Source organism: Prionailurus viverrinus, chromosome B3, assembly GCF_022837055.1.
Source record: "Prionailurus viverrinus isolate Anna chromosome B3, UM_Priviv_1.0, whole genome shotgun sequence".
Lineage (NCBI taxonomy): Eukaryota > Metazoa > Chordata > Mammalia > Carnivora > Felidae > Prionailurus > Prionailurus viverrinus.
In genome coordinates this window covers 83,443,001-83,460,797 of record NC_062566.1, presented here as the reverse complement: position 1 = coordinate 83,460,797, position 17,797 = coordinate 83,443,001, and positions in this window count along the sequence as shown.

The following is a 17,797-nucleotide window of genomic DNA, read 5'->3' as shown; positions in this document are numbered from 1 at the left end:
TAAGAATAATAACTGAGTTCTTGTATGTGTAGGCAATGACAATTTGCCATGACTGGCCTGGCTGGAAGTGGTTATAAGATGCTGTTGATATAAGGCATACATCCTGACTTTAGAAATGTTAATATATGAAAAAACTAAATTGATAAGGTATAGTACTATGATTTGGCATTAAGAAATCATTTGTGTAATTGAGTAATAGCTATCTCCCTCAGCATTCATAAAGACAGAGTTGTCTTGTTCAACATTAAATGCCTAGAGCCTAGCATGGTGCCAGCTCAAAGCAGATGGGCAATAAATATTTATGGAATAATGAGTAACGGATGGAGAAGGACAATTAGGTCTTTTTGTCTAGAGATACTCTGTCCAATATGGTAGCCACTAGTCAGATGTGGCTATTTAAATTTTGATTAATTGAAATGAAATAAACTCAATATTTAGATCTTCAGTTGAACCAGCAATATTTTAAGTACTCATTAGATACAAATGGCTAGTGGCTACTGTCTTGTATAGTACAGATACAAGACATTTGCTTCATCACAGAAAATTCTTTGGGTAGGTCTGGTCTAGAATATAGGGAACATGAAGGAGAGTATTGGAAAAGGATGGAATGGGATTTTGGAGATAGGTAGTGATCTTGGGAAATTAGACAACATGAGGCTCAAACAATCAGAACATGAAAATACATACTTGGTATATCCTTAAAACAAGGTGCCTTTTTTAAAAACTGAATTTATCAGGTGCTAGAGTACTGCAATTCTCCATGTATCTTTGTAGGCTTTTCTTAGATCCTTCTATATAGCAATAAACAGACAAATAAACTACTATAATTGCCATGTGGCCATGCACTATTGTAGTTTGTAAATTGCAATCGTCAACTTATGCTTTCTCCTGTGATTTAGTCAAAAAACTTTTAAAACTTCTTTAGGTAGGGATGCATCTATGGTAGAATATTTAGAATCCTCTGGCCAAGTTAGAGCAAAGAGGGACAGAGTGGAATATTGTGGTTTTGGAAAATTCAGGGAACCCACTGAATATTTGTATCAGGAAAAACACCCAGTCCCTCCCTCCTGAGTAGGGAAAAACCTCTTGTGTCTTTTCCTGTGTCTCTCCTTTACCCTCACACTACTACTGCATTCACAACACTTCTGGGACGAGATGTGTATGGGGTTTTCCCAGACCAAGCAATTCTGTGACACTCACTGGTGTCTTACAGTTTAACTCAGTTATGATACTATCTATCTCTCTGGACATAACATAAGATCCCACAGGTTGAGAGCTCAGTCCCACAAGACTGCCCTCACTTTAGATGCCAATCTCAAGCCCAGGTTGTCACCTGTGCTTCTGGCCCATTGGCTATACCAGAGATTCTTGTGATCCCCTCCTCAGGTTTGATTAATTTGCTAGAGTGGCTCAAAGAACTCAGGGAAACACTTACGTACATTTACCAGTTTATTAAAGAATATGAAAAAAGCTGCAGATAAACAGCCAGATGAAGAGATACGTAGGGTAAGGCCTAGGAGGGTCCTGAGCACAGGAGTTTCTCTCCCCATGGAGTTGGGGTGTGTCACCCTTCCAGTGTAGATGTGTTCACCAACCTGGGAACTCCCCGAAACCTCTGGTATTGGGATTTTAAAAAAAAAAATTTTTTTAACGTTTATTTATTTTTGAGACAGACACAGAACATCAACGGGGGAGGGGCAGAGAGAGAGGGAGACACAGAATCGGAAACAGGCTCCAGGCTCTGAGCCATCAGCCCAGAGCCCGACGCGGGGCTCGAACTCACGGACCGTGAGATTGTGACCTGAGCTGAAGTCGGACACGCAACCGACTGAGCCACCCAGGCGCCCCTGTGGTATTGGGATTTTTATGGAGGCTTCCTCCTGTGTAGCTTCTTGTATTAACTCCGTTTCTAGCCCTGCTGTCCTTTCTGGAGAGGTGGGGAGGAAGAAGGAGCTGAAAATTCCAAGCTTCTGATCAGGCTTGGTATTTATGGTGACCAGCCAGAAGACATCGAGGAGCCCACCCAGATTTGCCTCATTTGAACAAAAATGCTCCTTCAGCTCTTACCACTTAGGAATTTAGAGTAGTTCTATCTTATCTATGGTTTTGCTCTCCATGGCGTCAGTTATCTGCATTCAACCGTGGCCCAGAAGCAGATAATCTTCCTTCTGACATATTGTCAGAAGGTCAGTGGTAGCTTAACGCTATGTCATAATGCCTGTGTCATTCACCTCACTTCATCTCACCACGTAGGAATTTTATCATTTCGCTTCATAACAAGATGGAGAAGGGTGAGTATAAGATGTTAATAAGATATTTAGAGAGAGAGGAAGAGATGAAATTCACATAACTATTACAGTATATTGTTTTAATTGCTCTATTTTATTTTCAGTTATTATTAGTATCTTACTGTGCCTAATTTATAAATTAAACTTTATTATAGGCATGTAGGTATGGGAAAAAAACATAGTACAGATCTTCCTTGACTTATGGGGTTACGGCTCAATAAATCCATCGTAAGTTGAAAATACTATAACTGAAAATGCGTTTGATACCACCTAACCTAAGGAACATCATAGCTTAGCCCAGCCTAACTTAAATGTGCTCGGAACACTTAACGTGTAACATACAATTGGGCAAAATCATCTGAAACAAAGTCTATTTTGTAAGTGTTGAATATCTCATGTAATATATTGAACACTGTGCTTGAAAGTGAAAACCAGAATGGTTGTGTTATTGGTTGTTTGCTCTCGTGATTGTGTGACTGATTGGGAGCTGTGGCTGCTGCTCAGTCATGAAAGAATATTGTACTGTGTATTGCTAGCCCGGGAAAATGTCAAAATTCAAAATTCTAAGTAGAGTTTCTACTAAATGTATATCTGTTTTGCACCATCTTAAAGTAAAAAAAAAAAAAAAAAATCCCAAGTCAAACTATTGTAAGTCAGGGACTGTGTGTTTATATAGGGTTCAGTACATCTGCAGTATCAGGCATTCACTCAGGGTCTTGGAACACATAGCCTGCAGGTGAGAGGGGCTACTGTACAAGGATTTAAGACTATGTCAGGGACAGGGTCAAAAACCAAATATTAGAACAAGAAATGCTCATAGTGCTCTTATTCACTTAGGAAATTTACAAGGGTTTTAGGAGCTTTGTGCCAGGAACTGGATCAGAGACCACTATATGTATTTTGTCATCTCACAATACTTCTCTGTGTAGAATTAAGATTTACTTCAAAGCTGAATGGTTCTGTAAGTCATTTTTTTGGTGAATGCTGAGCAAATTTATTATTCATTGTTGTTTCTTTATAGATAGAAAACATTCTTTTTCTAAATTAATTATAAAATTAAGACCCATCTAAAGCTTAGCTAACTTTTTACACCATATACTTTGGAAGATTTTTATCTATTGCATTTCATGGGAATGTTCCTTGTGATAATTTTCATACGGATTGAGGCACCAAATAAAATGAGAATTTCTCTTTTTTGTACTGAGTGGGATGTAATCAATTATGCCATGGGTAGTTCAGCAACGAAATAGCAGGTTTCTCTGAGTTTTTACTTGGGCAGAACATCAGCCTGACCTTGGGGTTAAGAGCATGAACCATGGAGCCTAGTGGCCTGGGCCAAATCCTGACTCTAGGAGCTGTGTGTCTTCGGATAAATCACTTAACCTCTCTGTGTCTCAGTTTCATTCTCTGTAAAGTGAGCGAGGATGATGATAAAAATACTTCTCTTCCATGATTGTTGTGAAAATTAAATGAATACATATACTCATTAAATTAATTTATTAAACACAATCACTCATGCTTAGAATAGTACCAAGAACAGAGTAAGCACTATTTAAGTATTTGTGATTATTTTCTGATCTCCTTCCAAGTGACTTCTACCAGGTTGTGCTCCCAGGCTGCAGATCATAAGCCCCTGTGGAATGATTGAGTGTCTTTTAGTCCTGTTCTTTTTCATTCCCTTCAGATGAACTTCTATCTACTATAACAACTATTTCCTATACCCTTTGCAGAGAATTGAGCCTGGAAGTTAGCAGGTTTTATTTTGATGGTTTTCTGTAACAGGATATTATGGCTAACAGTGTAGCTCACTGTTGTTATGGGGGATGGTTTGACATTTGTAAAGTGAGGTACAGGAATATCAGTTAGGAGCCCACATAGTGTCTTTGTCAGAATCAGCCAAACAAAATTCTAGACAACTGGCATAGATAGGGAAGGACAGAGAATCATCCTGGGCAGGCTTCCCACCTTTCTCTATTTTAGCGTGAGCGGTTATTTACATCCAGAGTACATGGCACTCTGTTGATTTTGTGGGTAAAAATGCTAAAAGGGGAAAAAAATGTGGAGCCGTTTTGTTAGAGATGCTGAATCTAAATTGTACTATCTCCTTGATTTAGTAAGTCTGTCCCTTTTACTTAGTGATTATATAATAAAAACTTGTAAAAATATTTAAAACTTCTGGGTAAAGTTATCTAAACACACATTTCATAAGTTCTTTATTGAAACAGAAAGCATAGTGGTGATTGCCAGAGCCTGGGGGAAGGGTGCTGTACGTTGCAACTGCCAAGTGGGTACAGGGTGGTGAGAAAGATGTTTTGAAACTGGAGAGAGGTGGTGTTGCACACATTGTGAATGTACTAAGAAGTCACTGAATTGTTCATTATAAAATGGTTAATCTTATGATGTATGAATTTCACCTCCATAAAAAGAAAGCAAAAAAAAAAAAAAAAAAAAAAGAAAGCAAAAACCCAATCCACAAAATCTTCGAAGTTCCAACTTCCCCAAGCCATGGCCTCACAAAACAGTAGCCCATTTGCTTAAGAAGAGCACAGAACAGAGCAAAAAGAAGGATTACCTTGTTGTTCTTTAACCTTTAAAATTATTAGGCATGTTTATTACTTTGCAGGAGCATGACACTGCTACCTGTGAGGCTTTCTGACTGTGGGTTTTTACTGACCTAAGGGAGTGTCAACAATCCTGTTCTCTCATGTTATCTGCATAGTTTTCATGCACCTGTGTGTTGTTTGAACTGAATAGAGGATATGTTGATCTTTATAAGGATAGATTTCATTGTACTACTATATTCTCTTAAACTTGGTTTGTGGTACATGGGTTTTAATAACTTTCACTATTCAAAAAATTTTTTTAAATGTTTATTTATATTTGAGAGAGAGGGAAAGAGATGGAGTGTGAGGAGGGGGGGGCAGAGAGAGAGGGAGACAGAGAATCTGGGGCAGGCTCCGGCTCTGAGCTATCAGCACAGAGTCTGAAGCAGAGCTCGAACTCATAAACTGAGATCCTGACCTGAGCTGAAGTCAGATGCCTATAACTGACTGAGCCATGAAGGCCACCCCGTATCTTTCACTATTCAGATGTTTTGGTTGGTATTGCTTCTTCCCTCTCTGATGTTATGAGTATCTGTTTGTTTAATATGAAAAATGTATCAATGGCATTTATCCATTTGGTCCGATGATCAAACAAGGACTCTTCCTGTAGCAATAGACAATTGTGAAGTGGATGTAATATCTAAGCTGAGTTGATGTTGGTGATTTGTATTGGCTCATTTTAATTTATGGGAAGATATAATAGTTCATAGAAAAGATTTTAGCAACTAAATTAAAAAATAAAATCTTTTAAAGCCTCATGGCTCTGGATCCCTGGGTCTACCAAATGGGCTACACAGATGAACAGGGTTTTTTTGCAACTTAATGGTCTGTGTTGAAGCTGCAATTTATTGCCTCCTTTTTTCCTGTTCAGCTGAAAGTATTCTAAGTTTCTGGAAGAGCAACAGGTGTTTTACTAAAGCGTTTGGCCTACTGCCACAGTCCATTTGAAAAAGGGGCTATGAATACTTGAGTGTTAACCTCCTACTCAACTTACATAATCTAGGGTTAAGTTTAGCTCTGTCACCTCTTGGCTGTGTGATTTTAACAAGTTACTTAAACCTAATCCTCAGGTACTACAGCTTTAAAATGGTGCTAACATGGGAATGCAAGCTGGTGCAGCCACTCTGGAAAACAGTATGGAGGTTCCCCAAAAAACTAAAAATAGAACTACCCTACGACCCAGCAGTTGCACTAGTAGGCATTTATCCACGGGATACAGGTGTGCTGTTTCGAAGAGACACATGCACCCCCATGTTTATAGTGGCAATATCAACAATAGCCAAAGTATGGCAAGAGCCCAAATGTCCATCGATGGATGAATGGATAAAGAAAATGTGGTATATATATACAATGGAGCATTACTCAGCTATCAAAAAGAATGAAATCTCGCCATTTGCAATGACGTGGATGGAACTGGAGGGTATTATGCTAAGTGAAATTAGTCAGTCAGAGAAAGATCAAAATCATATGACTTCACTCATGAGGACTTTAAGAGACAAAACAGATGAACATAAGGGAAGGGAAACGTATAATGTAAAAATAGGGAGGGGGACAAAACAGAAGAGACTCATAAATATGGAGAACAAACTGAGGGTTACTGGAGGGGTTGTGGGAGGTGGGATGGGCTAAATGGGTAAGGGGAACATCATTGTTGCACTCTATGCTAACTAATTTGGATGAAAATTTTAAAAAATAAAAAATAGAATTAAAAAAAATAAAATGGTGCTAACAGAATTATCTCAAACACAGGGGTATTGCTCAGATTTCATGCAGTAAGTATAAAGTGCTTAACACAGCATCTGTCAGACAATTAGTGCTCACATTATTGTAGTTGCTGTAGTTATTACTGATCTACTAAGAAGTAGATCGTATTCCAGGCCCACCCTGTTGGTCCTTCCCTATTTGGTAAGAGATATGGACATTTTAGCCTTGGCTGTGAAATATTTGGCACTTACCTAGAAGTCTTTCCCTGTTTCCAAATTAAACAATTTCGAAAGGTAAGGTGTTATAACTGATCCTTCTTTACAATGTCATTGCTAGCTCAGAGGAACAATTTATTCTAAGTATGCAACTGAAACTAATACAGGCAGTAATCGCATGTATCAGAAGTTAGTCTTATTCTTGTTAGAGAAGAATGGAAGAGGAGGCTTTAAAACTCTGGTTTCTGGAGTTATCAGGTTACTTTTTGCTATTGTCATTTTTCAGCTTTTTAATAGGGGATAGAACTTACTGAAGCCATTTTGTGACCTTGGGGAAGAAAGTCCTACACGAAGAAATGCAGAGCAAAAATATAGAAGGACCTGGGTCCTTGGTGAATACCAGCTCTGTAGAGATTTCCCCCAAGACTGTGGCATGAAATAAGAAAATCACTTAGATGATTTAGGCATCTTGCACTGAATGCAATTTTTTTTTTTTTAATGCATTCTTAATATCCTCAGATGTCTTCTAGTTGCATTTGATAGATGCACTGAAGTGGTACAATGGCTTAATTCCATGGAATTACTCTAATGATGGATATATTGTAGAGAAACTTTCTTAGACTTGGTGTCCTTCAACCTTTCATCCTGTAGCTGACTGCTGAAGGATTGAACTAACCTTACTCTGTCGGTACCAACCCTGTGATTGCCTGTTAATGTAGCTGCATTTCTATGCTGAAGACTAGCTAATGAAACAGGGATTCGGTTATAAAGAGTATGAAAAAGAAAACAATACACATTTTCACGCAAAAAGAATCTTCTTGTGTATTCAAGCAATGTTTTTTATTGAGATATTTAGCTTGGTCAGTAGAAAGTCCAATCCTTTGTGGTTAGTGACATTAAAATTAAGTGTTTCCTTTTGTGACATTTATTTTATGTCACTGGTTCTGTTTCATCAGCTTTTTTCTTTGCACTGCCCAGTATCAGGTCACCATTTTGCTCCAGAGGCCCCATTGTGCTCTATGTGACTTGTGCCCCAGGGTTTGTATTGCAGCACTGATTCTTTTGTGGGAAATGATAGCTTTTGCCTTGAAAACACATATTACAAGGGCTTTTCTTAAAGTAGTTCTCTTCTTTGCTTATAAGGCAACAAAAGTGTCCAATCTAGCATCTGCTGGTTCCACTTACTCAGTATTTTTGGAAATGGTCTGTTTTCTGGCAAGGATGCACATTAATCTTAGTCAAGTGGAGCTTTTTGTATCTGGGCATCTTTAACTCTTTAATCATTTAATCAAATGGTTGGAAAGAGTATTGATTACACCTTCTAGCCTGGAGAAAATTAGGAGTCTATCATGGTTTCTGGTGGGTATTTCTCTTAGAATTGTCTTCCATGCTGCATTTTTGATGCTTTCATTGCCCGTTATTCTACTTCTCATTCTTAAGGTAGACAGATTTGCTATATATTTTATTAGAATAAAATAAGACTCAAGTAACTGAATTTCTAATTATTGTGAAATATTTCTTATTACCTCGTGTGATTTTCTCTTTTTTTCTACAGAGTAATTGCCCTAACTTGTCAAAACTATTGATTCTTTATTAGTGTTCCTTGTCTGTTATTTAACCTTAAATAACATGCATCTTTTCTTGTTCTCTGACAGCAAATTATTCCCCTTGTACAAGCTTTGTTAAGCTTGCATTTAGCTCTTTTTTTTCTTGTTCCTGCCTTCTATACATCAAGTTAGTGAAGAGCTATTGGAAAGAACATAATGAGTTATACTGGGATTCAATTAGAGGCTATTTAACATGCTATACCTCCCTATTTTGACAAATTTATTGCATGTGCAATAATAAATTATTATTATACAAACGTTAATATGCCATTTTCATATATTTGAAAAGTTAATTTTTATGTTATGGAGAAATCTCAGGGTAGTTCCATTTAATAAATATTAAAGCTTTTATTGAACGAATATCTTTTACCTCATAATAAAACTATAATGTTTCCCAGTTGTCATTTTAAAAAAGTCTCAGAAACAAACAAATTGATGGCTTTTTGTGTGTGTTTTGTATTAAGAACATTTCAGAACTGCAGCTGAAATCCTCATCTTTTCAAGTTTCATTAAGGCTTTAATTTTAATATTCTTCACTGGGCATCACAGCGGACAAGTCTCTGAGTGCTAGGAGACAATTAACAATTTACATTTGTTTACCGAATTTGGAACACAATGCTTTTTTTTTTCTTGTGCTGTGGTTATGCAACTTTGAGCTCTATATTTCTTTTTGCTTTTTCTTTAACGTTTATTTATTTTGAAAGGGGGCGGGGAGAGGGAGAGAGGGGCAGAGAGAGAGGGAGAGAGAAAATTCCAAGCAGGCTTGCACTGTTGGAGCAGAGCCTGACATGGACTTGAACTCGCAAACCATGAGATCATGACCTGAGCATAAGTCAGATACTTAACTGACTGAGCCACCCAGGTGTCCTGAGTTCTATTTTTCATACAACTCATTAATGCTTACCATTAATAGTAGATCCTTTAAAAATAACACATTTTAATTATAAAAGCACATAATTAAAATGCAAACATAATGAAGAAAGATACAATCTTAATCCTACCACTCAGACATAATGGTAAATTTATTGTGTATCCTTTTTAAACATTTTTTTTAAGTTTATTTATTTATTTTGAGAGAGAGAGAGAGCAAGTGCGAGCAGGGGAGGGGCAAAAAGAAAGGGAGAGAGAGAATCCCAAGTAGGCTCCATGCTGTCAGCACAGAGCCCAATATGAGACTCGATCCCACCAATGGTGAGATCATGACCTGAGCTGAAACCAAGTCAAACGCTCAACTGACTGAGCCACCCAGGCGCCCCTACTGTATATTCATATAATGTAATATAATATTAATATTAATAAAAAATATGCATATTTTCACAAAGATGAGATTACAGTTTTTTTGTTTTGGATTCATATTTAAACACAGTATACATCTTATCAGTCATTCTTTTTTTAAACGATCATTAAAAATAGGAATTAAAACTTTTTTTATTTCTTTAATAAAAATATATGTTTAATGTAGAAAAATGAAGAAATAATGGAAAAATATACAGGGATACATTTTGGTATTTAGGTTTATATCTTTCTGAGCTTTTAAAAGTATGTATATATATAAATGATGTATTTTAGGTTCTGTTTTATACATATATTTTCAGTAAATTGTGTCTACATTTTTATAACTATAAACATCTAAATCGTAATTTTTGACTGGGCAATAATCGCGCTGTATAATGTGCCATCATTTATTTACCAAAACCTGTGTTGAATAATAGGTACTTTTTTTTTTTTTTTGCTGTTATTCACATTGCCTCAGTTGACCTTGCTGAACATACATGTTTCAACACTTGTTCAATTTCTGCAGGGTAAATTGTAAGGCTTTTGATGGAGAGTGCCAAATTACTCTTAGAAGGGTTGTACCAGCTGACACTCTTTCCAGCGGTCACTGAAGCCTGATTCCACACACTCCATGTGCTTACCGTACATCACTGGGTTTTTCAGGCAGAGTTCCTTTGACTGGAAGTAATGGGTACCAGGAAATGGTATGTGTTTGATGTAGCTTCATTTCAAATCTTGTTTCTGTTGCTCACTAACATGTTTTAAAGCTCTCTGGGCTTCCATTTCCTCATCTGTAAAATGCAGGTAATAACAATATCCATCTCATAGGGTTATTCTGAGGATTAAATGAGATGGTAGATATAAACGCTTTTAGAATTATCTTTGACACATAAGAGGCAGTAAACACACCCTGGCTGTTTTATTACTTATATAGTTAAAATGATGTGGTGATATATTGGTTTGATGTTGTCATCTTGCTGGTTTGTATATTGTGTCCTCTTAATTCAGTTATAGACGAAGAATTTTTTTGTTGTTTGATTCTTATCATCTTAAAAAAAATCATACTATAGTGGCATGGTCAATTAAGTGTCTGACTCAGTTTCAGTTTAGGTCATGGGCTTGAGCCCTGCGACAGGCTCTGCACTGGGAATGGACCCTGCAGAAAATTTTCTCTCCCTTTCTCTCTGCCCCTCCTCCACATGCACAAGCGTGCTCTCTCTCTCTCTGAAAAAAAAATAAACACACAAAAAATAAACATAGATTAAAATAAAATCATTCAGTATATCTGTTTTATTTTCTAAATCTTGTAACAGCTCAAAACAACAAAATTCTGACTTAAGATATGAAATGTAACAATACTGTAAGGAGAAATCCTGCATGCCTTATACAATGAGCTCCTAAGGTTAAACATCTTCAGAAAAGCTAATTAATTCAGGGAAAGAAGAGCAGCTGGAGAGCATTTCCTTTGTAAAATTTTAACAACCATAACAATACTTTATTTGCAGAGTATAACTATGAACTCTAGGATCTAACCCCTCACTCTAAATACCCTGCAGCACTGCAGAACAATACGAGGTAGTTGGAGAGTGCTAAGAAGTAGTCACTGGCAGACTCCTCAGGCACAGAAATTGGTGCAGGTGGGGTGACTGTTTTCACAGCAAATGTAAAACCGAGTCTTTAGTGGAAAATTTCAAAAAGAAACAAAGAATAGTGCCATCCTTGGATGCAATACCAGCAGTAAAATACTTGGTTTTGAGAGTGCCAATCCAGTCTGGGAGAGTGCTCTGTTACCAGGAGTGCTATCTTTGATGTGGACAAAATGGAATACTCCAGAGAGAAAAGCAGCCATGAGAACTGAAGTCCTATCCGTCAAGGAAGAGTAGAAGGCTCCTAGAGTGTTCAGCTTGGATAAAGGATTTATGAGAGTCACAATAATTGACTTAAAATAGTTGAGAAATGAGATGTGGCCTGTCTTCTTGGGTGATAACCACACAAATGGACAGAAGTTACAAAGAGGCAGATTCTGGTGATTCAGGTTCTATTAGCACTGATAAGGTAAATGGCTTTAAATATTCTTTGAACAGAGCCACACAAGTTATGGTGTGTGTGTGTATGTGCATGTATTTAATATTTATTATTCTAAGGAGGTAATAGATTCAAGAGTTCTGAGGAATTTGTGGATCTAGTAAGTTGCAAACCTGCTTAATTCATAATTTGTGAACTGTTCAATTTTCTCATTTGAATGCAATCTCTTATTTCCCTAAACACAGGTATATTAGATTCTCCCTCCTCCTCCCTCCCTCCCTTCTTCCTTCCTTTCTTCCTTCCTGCCTTTCTGCTTTCCTTCCAACAGCTTTGGGGACATTGGTAGCGCTCTATTCAATAAATGACAAAGTCTATGCTGAAGTTAGTGCAACTGGCCCAAAGCCCTGGGGTAGAATAGGGGAACCTCTGTAAGCACTTCTTGAGCACATAAGGCTTAAAAAAAGAAAAGAGTATTTACCAACATTACTCATTACCAGCATGTCCTATGGAGACTAAACAAGGAGTTCTGCCTCAGACTGCATCTGGGCAATCCCAGCACCTAGCACAATGTCCTTGGAAAGTAAGCACTCAAGAATATTTAGTGATGAGAAGGATGGAGAGAAAGAGAAAGGTCATGATGATGGCCGTTGAGGTGGTGGTGTAATGGTGGTTATTTCATAGTGATGACAATCATATCACTTGGATTTTATTGTCCCCTTATTTTTGAAAATTTAAGGAGTCAATTTTATGTGTTATGGTAGAATTAGGAAAACTTGGCTGAAAAGCATAATTCTGGAACAAATTTTCAGTTTCCTCTCAAGCAGTAAGTTCTGAGAAAACTCAATCCAGGATTTTATCTGATAGTAGTAGTCAGTCTCACCTTTTTTTTTTTTTTTGTGAATCTTGTACCCTTGTCAAAAGGGTTTGGGTGTCAAGAATTGGGTACTGCTTAGAAGTGCTACAGCAGGCCTGACTACAAAAGTTCAAATTGAAGGACCCCGAGACGTAATAAAACCAGAATTCTGATAAATGAGACACCTTAGTTATCAAACCAAGCAATACCTAGAGCCCCACCCCCACCACCAGTTTCAACACCCAAGGAGTTCATTTGTTCCTAGATTCCAACAGGAGCTCAATCAAGGCTACTTAATTCCATTCTGAATATCTTAGTCCCTGTCCTGAAGAGCAAGTCCATTGTGTCACCTCTGCTTTTCCTTTAGGTTTGCTCTTCCTTTCCTCCCTCCTGGATCATCTTTCCAGGGCCCTCTCTTCCAACACCTTCAAACATGCTCAGAATGTTTAATGCTAGCCATAGCATTAAATATCTTGACCCTAATAGAATTTCATACCCAGAAGTGGAGTGCTGCCATGAAGACATCTGAAAAAAATGTGACACTGGCTTAAGATTGATTAGTGGGCAGTGAGAATATGACTGGAGGCTGGAAAATGAAGATCCACCTAATACATTTGGTAAAACACTTGGTAAGATAGGTACCTGCACTACCTTGGAAGGTAGACATGTGTCTAAGGAGAGTATTACTCCATGGGGAGAGGTTGGAAAGGAAAATGATAATGGTGTGTGTTGATAACTACTGGGTGCATTTGTCAAGGTATTATACAAGAAAGAAATGAGCTCAGGTGTGCAAACAGAGATAAAGGGGCATAGAGAAACACAAGTTTCTCTAACACACTATTTTAAGTTTCTTTAAATAGCTTTCTTTAATCCTCACAAAATCCTATGCAACGTCATTAACTATATTTTACAGATAAGGAAAAAGAGGCCTAGAAAGTAAATAATTTGTCCAAGATTAGCTAGTAAGTGGAAGAACTTGGACCTGAAGCCTTGCTATTTACATCCCCAAATTCATCTTCCTAACAATGCATTCTGGTTAACCCCAGAATTCATTAACAACCCTGGCATCTGGAGGTTCCCTGGGTGGCTCAGTTCGGCTCAGTTCGATTAAGCATTTGACATCGGCTCAGGTCATGATCTTGTGGTCCATGAGTTTGAGCCCCGCATTGGGCTCTGTGCTGACAGCTCAGAGCCTGCAGCCTGCTTCCAATTCTGTGTCTCCCTCTCTCTCTGCCCCTCCTCCACGTGTGCTCTCTCTCTCTCTCTCTCTCTCTCTGAAATAAACATTAAAAAAAAAATTAAAGATAACCCCCTGGCATCTGAATGATAATATTCCTCTCTACCACTAACTCCTGTCTGTTTGGGTATTTTACAATATTCATCTGGAAAATCCCTCCAACTCCATTAGAGTTTTCTTGACATTCTTTATATAGTGACTTTTACCTCCACACCACTACAGGATTTTACCACAAGTTCTCTTATCAACCTTTCTCTACCCTCAAAAAACTATTTAACAGCCAGAATTCCATTTTGCAAACACAACCACAAAATTTCTTCCCTCCGTAAATACCCCATTTCTAATATTTATGCTCTGATCCTCCCAGTTCCCCACCCCCCTTTCCCCCCAGTCTATCATCCCCCACCTGGCTTCTTTATACCTTTTTTTCCCAATCTATCTAGGACCTATACTATCTAGTGAGTAATTTGAATTACTCTCTCCCCAGAATTTTCAACTCCCTTGCCCTCTGTTTTCTATCGCATCTGTCTATCAAACTTGCAACTCTGGACCAATATAACCATCTGCCTTCTAAACTCATCTGTTATAGAAAATTGAGCAATTGTGTTCATTGGGAAACTCTAAATTACAGCTTCCAATTATACCAGTTGTGAAGCTATGTGTCCCTCGGCTCCAAATCCATCCTTGTATACTCTGCTGAGAGATACAGGTGTTTCTCCGGGAGCTGGGACCCTCCAAGCTCCATTTTTCCCGTCCTGTAATTGATCAGTAATGAACACAATGGAGCTTGGGCATTTACAAACCTTTTTGATACTCCAACTCCTTTCATGGTAATAGATAATCTCATTATTTCATTCCATCATTTTTGAAAATTATATGATAAAGTAATATTGTGAAGTTAAAAATCTTATTTTAGATAAGATTATTAAAGATTGCAGTATCTTTTTTTTTTTTTACTTTTTAAAATTTAAGTACAGTTGACACACAATGTTACATTAGTTTCAGGTGTCCAACTTATTTGACGAGTTTATACATTAGGCCACTGTTCACCACAAGTGTAGCTGCTATCTGCCCCATTACATTGCTATTACAAGTCATGGAGATAAAAAGCACAGCATAAGATTGCAGTCTTCCTAATGCACTCTAAATGTAATACATTTAAATATAACGATCCGAAAGCATTTAGATGTATTTAGCAAGAAATATATACTATTCACTTTAAATTGATAGAGTATGGTTTTTCCTTTTTTTTAAAATTTTTTTAAATGTTTTTATTTATTTTTGAGACAGAGCACAAGTTGGGGAGGGTCAGAGAGAGGGAGACACAGAATCTGAAGCAGGCTTCAGGCTCCGAGCTGTCAGCACAGAGTCCGACGTGGGGCACGAATTCACGGACTGTGATATCATGACCTGAGCTCAAGTCGGATGCTCAACCGACTGAGCCACCCAGGCGCCCCAGATAGAGTATGGTTTTTCAACAAATAAGTTAAAAATGACATTATTTGTGTTTGACTTTTAGGATAAAAAGATATTTAAATATAGATTAACTTTTAAAAGTTTGAATGAATCTCAAACTTTTAGAAGGGTTGTAAGAATAGGACAAATAACTTTTACCTCCCTACCCTTGCAAGAACAAGACATGATATCCTATCATATTGTTTGGAGGCATCTGAAATGGGAGAAAATGTGTGTGTGTTTTTAAAAATCTGATGTGTGGATTTCTTGCATTCTGTGCTTTAAATGAAAAGTGATTGCTTTATTTTGTATCTTTTTTGTGTTTTGTTTCCATGTGACGAAATACCAAAATTTCTGCCTGCTATTTTGTAAGCACTTCTCGGCAATGCTGTACAGGTGTGGATGAGCTTTTTTCCAGTGAATTAGAAAGCAAAATTTAATGTAATTGTCACTCTATTTCATCCTCATAACTTTGCTTTTACAGTATTGGAGATGTTTTTAAATTCTAGATAAGAATTTTTATCCTATGAATGCAATTTAGAAATCTGAAAAAGATGACTTTGAGGTGAAATTTGAGAATTATTATCACTTTTATACTCTTTAAATTGGGTGTTAATGCTGATGTTCCTTAAACTTCCTGAATTTAACCAATAGTCCATTATAGGTGGAAATCAACCAGTTGACTAATAAAAATAAAAGTCCTGTGTAACTGTTTAGTGGCAACATGAACTCTGGCAGCTGGCTGTGTTCAGCTGTGTGGGAAACTGGATATGGGTGTGTTCTTTGGATCTCCGCTTACTTGAATCACACTTGGAGGTCCTTCAAAATGCTATTTGAGAAGGGGAAATATTAATTCCTTTCTTAAGTTTTTAAAAAAAAGTCATAATTTAAACATGGCTTTATTGCTTTCAATGACATAAACCCTGTGGAACACTCTGTAAGCGCCTGAATGCCTTTTGGAATCTGAGAAAAAGTATATTTGTGCACAAATGCACATAGCTTTTGCATATAACTTTAGGAGGTTCATACACGCCAGGTTAAGCCCCTTTAAAAATTTGCTTATAGTTGTGGTATTGTAACTGAGGTTAGAGACTGTAACAAAATGATTAATTCCAAATCAGTAACAGACCAGGGATTCACTTTCATTTTTAGTTTTTTCTTTGAGAAGAGAGTTATGGTAACTGATTTACATTTGAAAACACAGCTTAATTTTGATCACCTTCAAGATGAAAAACCTTTGATTAAAATGTTTCAACCAAAACTATTTCAAAAAAGTGACTTCAAATTGGGCCTCAATTTTTCTGTTTTACAGCAAGCTGCATAAGTCAGAAAGGGGGCCAAAATTTTGTGCTTAGGGGCAGTCAGGTTCTGAATGTATGCCTTTGTCTTATGATTTGTGATGGTGAGCATCCTGGCTTTTAATAGTAATAGAGTGATTTGTTGGTTATCCAATTTCAAATGAAAGTGGCTTTTGAATTCTACCTGGTGAGCTGATCAATTTGAGATATACTCAGCAATATGGAGAAAAGGCAGATTTCAGATTTTGTCTATAGTGCCATTTGGGCTTTGTATTGAGAGCCATGAGCAAAAACTAGTCCATTTGGGAGTGCCAGTCCAAATTGAAAACTCAGGGAAAAGGCTGATCTCAGCTTAAAAATCAGCAAAGCCAGTTATTGAGTTCAAAGACAGTGAGATAAAAAATAACTAATTATGAAGCCAAGTCTTATGGATTAAATAATTATATAATAAAATGAGCTTTAATTAAAAAGGCATATAATTTTACAGCTCAATAAGCATTAAAAATGTAAAATTTGGTGTGCCTGGGTGGCTCAGTCAGTTAAGCAGCCAACTTTTGATTTTGTCTCAGGTCATGATCTCATGACTTGTGAGATTGAGCCCTGCATTGGCCTCTGGGCTGATAGTGGAGCCTGCTTGGGATTCTGTCTCTTTCTCTCTCTGCCCTTGCTTCCTCAAAATAAATAAATAAACATTAAAAAATGTAAAATGAGCCTATTATTTTAAATAATAAGAATCAGCAATAGATCTATTATGTGCCAAATATTATTCTAGGTTTTTTGCATATATTATCTAATTTTTATGATAGTTTCTCAAGAAAGAATTGGGTTTACCATTTTACACATGAAGAAACTGAGGCTAAAAATTAAAAACACAAAGCTAGGAGGTGGTACAGCAGGGATTTGAACCCAGAACATGCTGGTGCGACTCCAAACCTAAGTGATTTCCGCTCTCTGGGTTGCCTCTCTATAGGGCCTGAATGGTAGATTCTTGGCATTTGTATTAGAATTAGTCAGGTCAGTATTGTTTGTATTGTATTAGTTAGCTTACAAATCTTAGTGGCTTAACACAGTGGGATTTATTTCTCATCCATGTAAAGCTCAAAGGAGGAGATGCTCTAGGTGATAGTCATCAGACCCATTTTTTTTTATTTTTAAACATTTTTATTTATTTTTGAGAGAGAGCACATGAGTGGGGGAGGGGCAGAGAGAGAGGGACACACAGAAGCAGGCTGCAGGC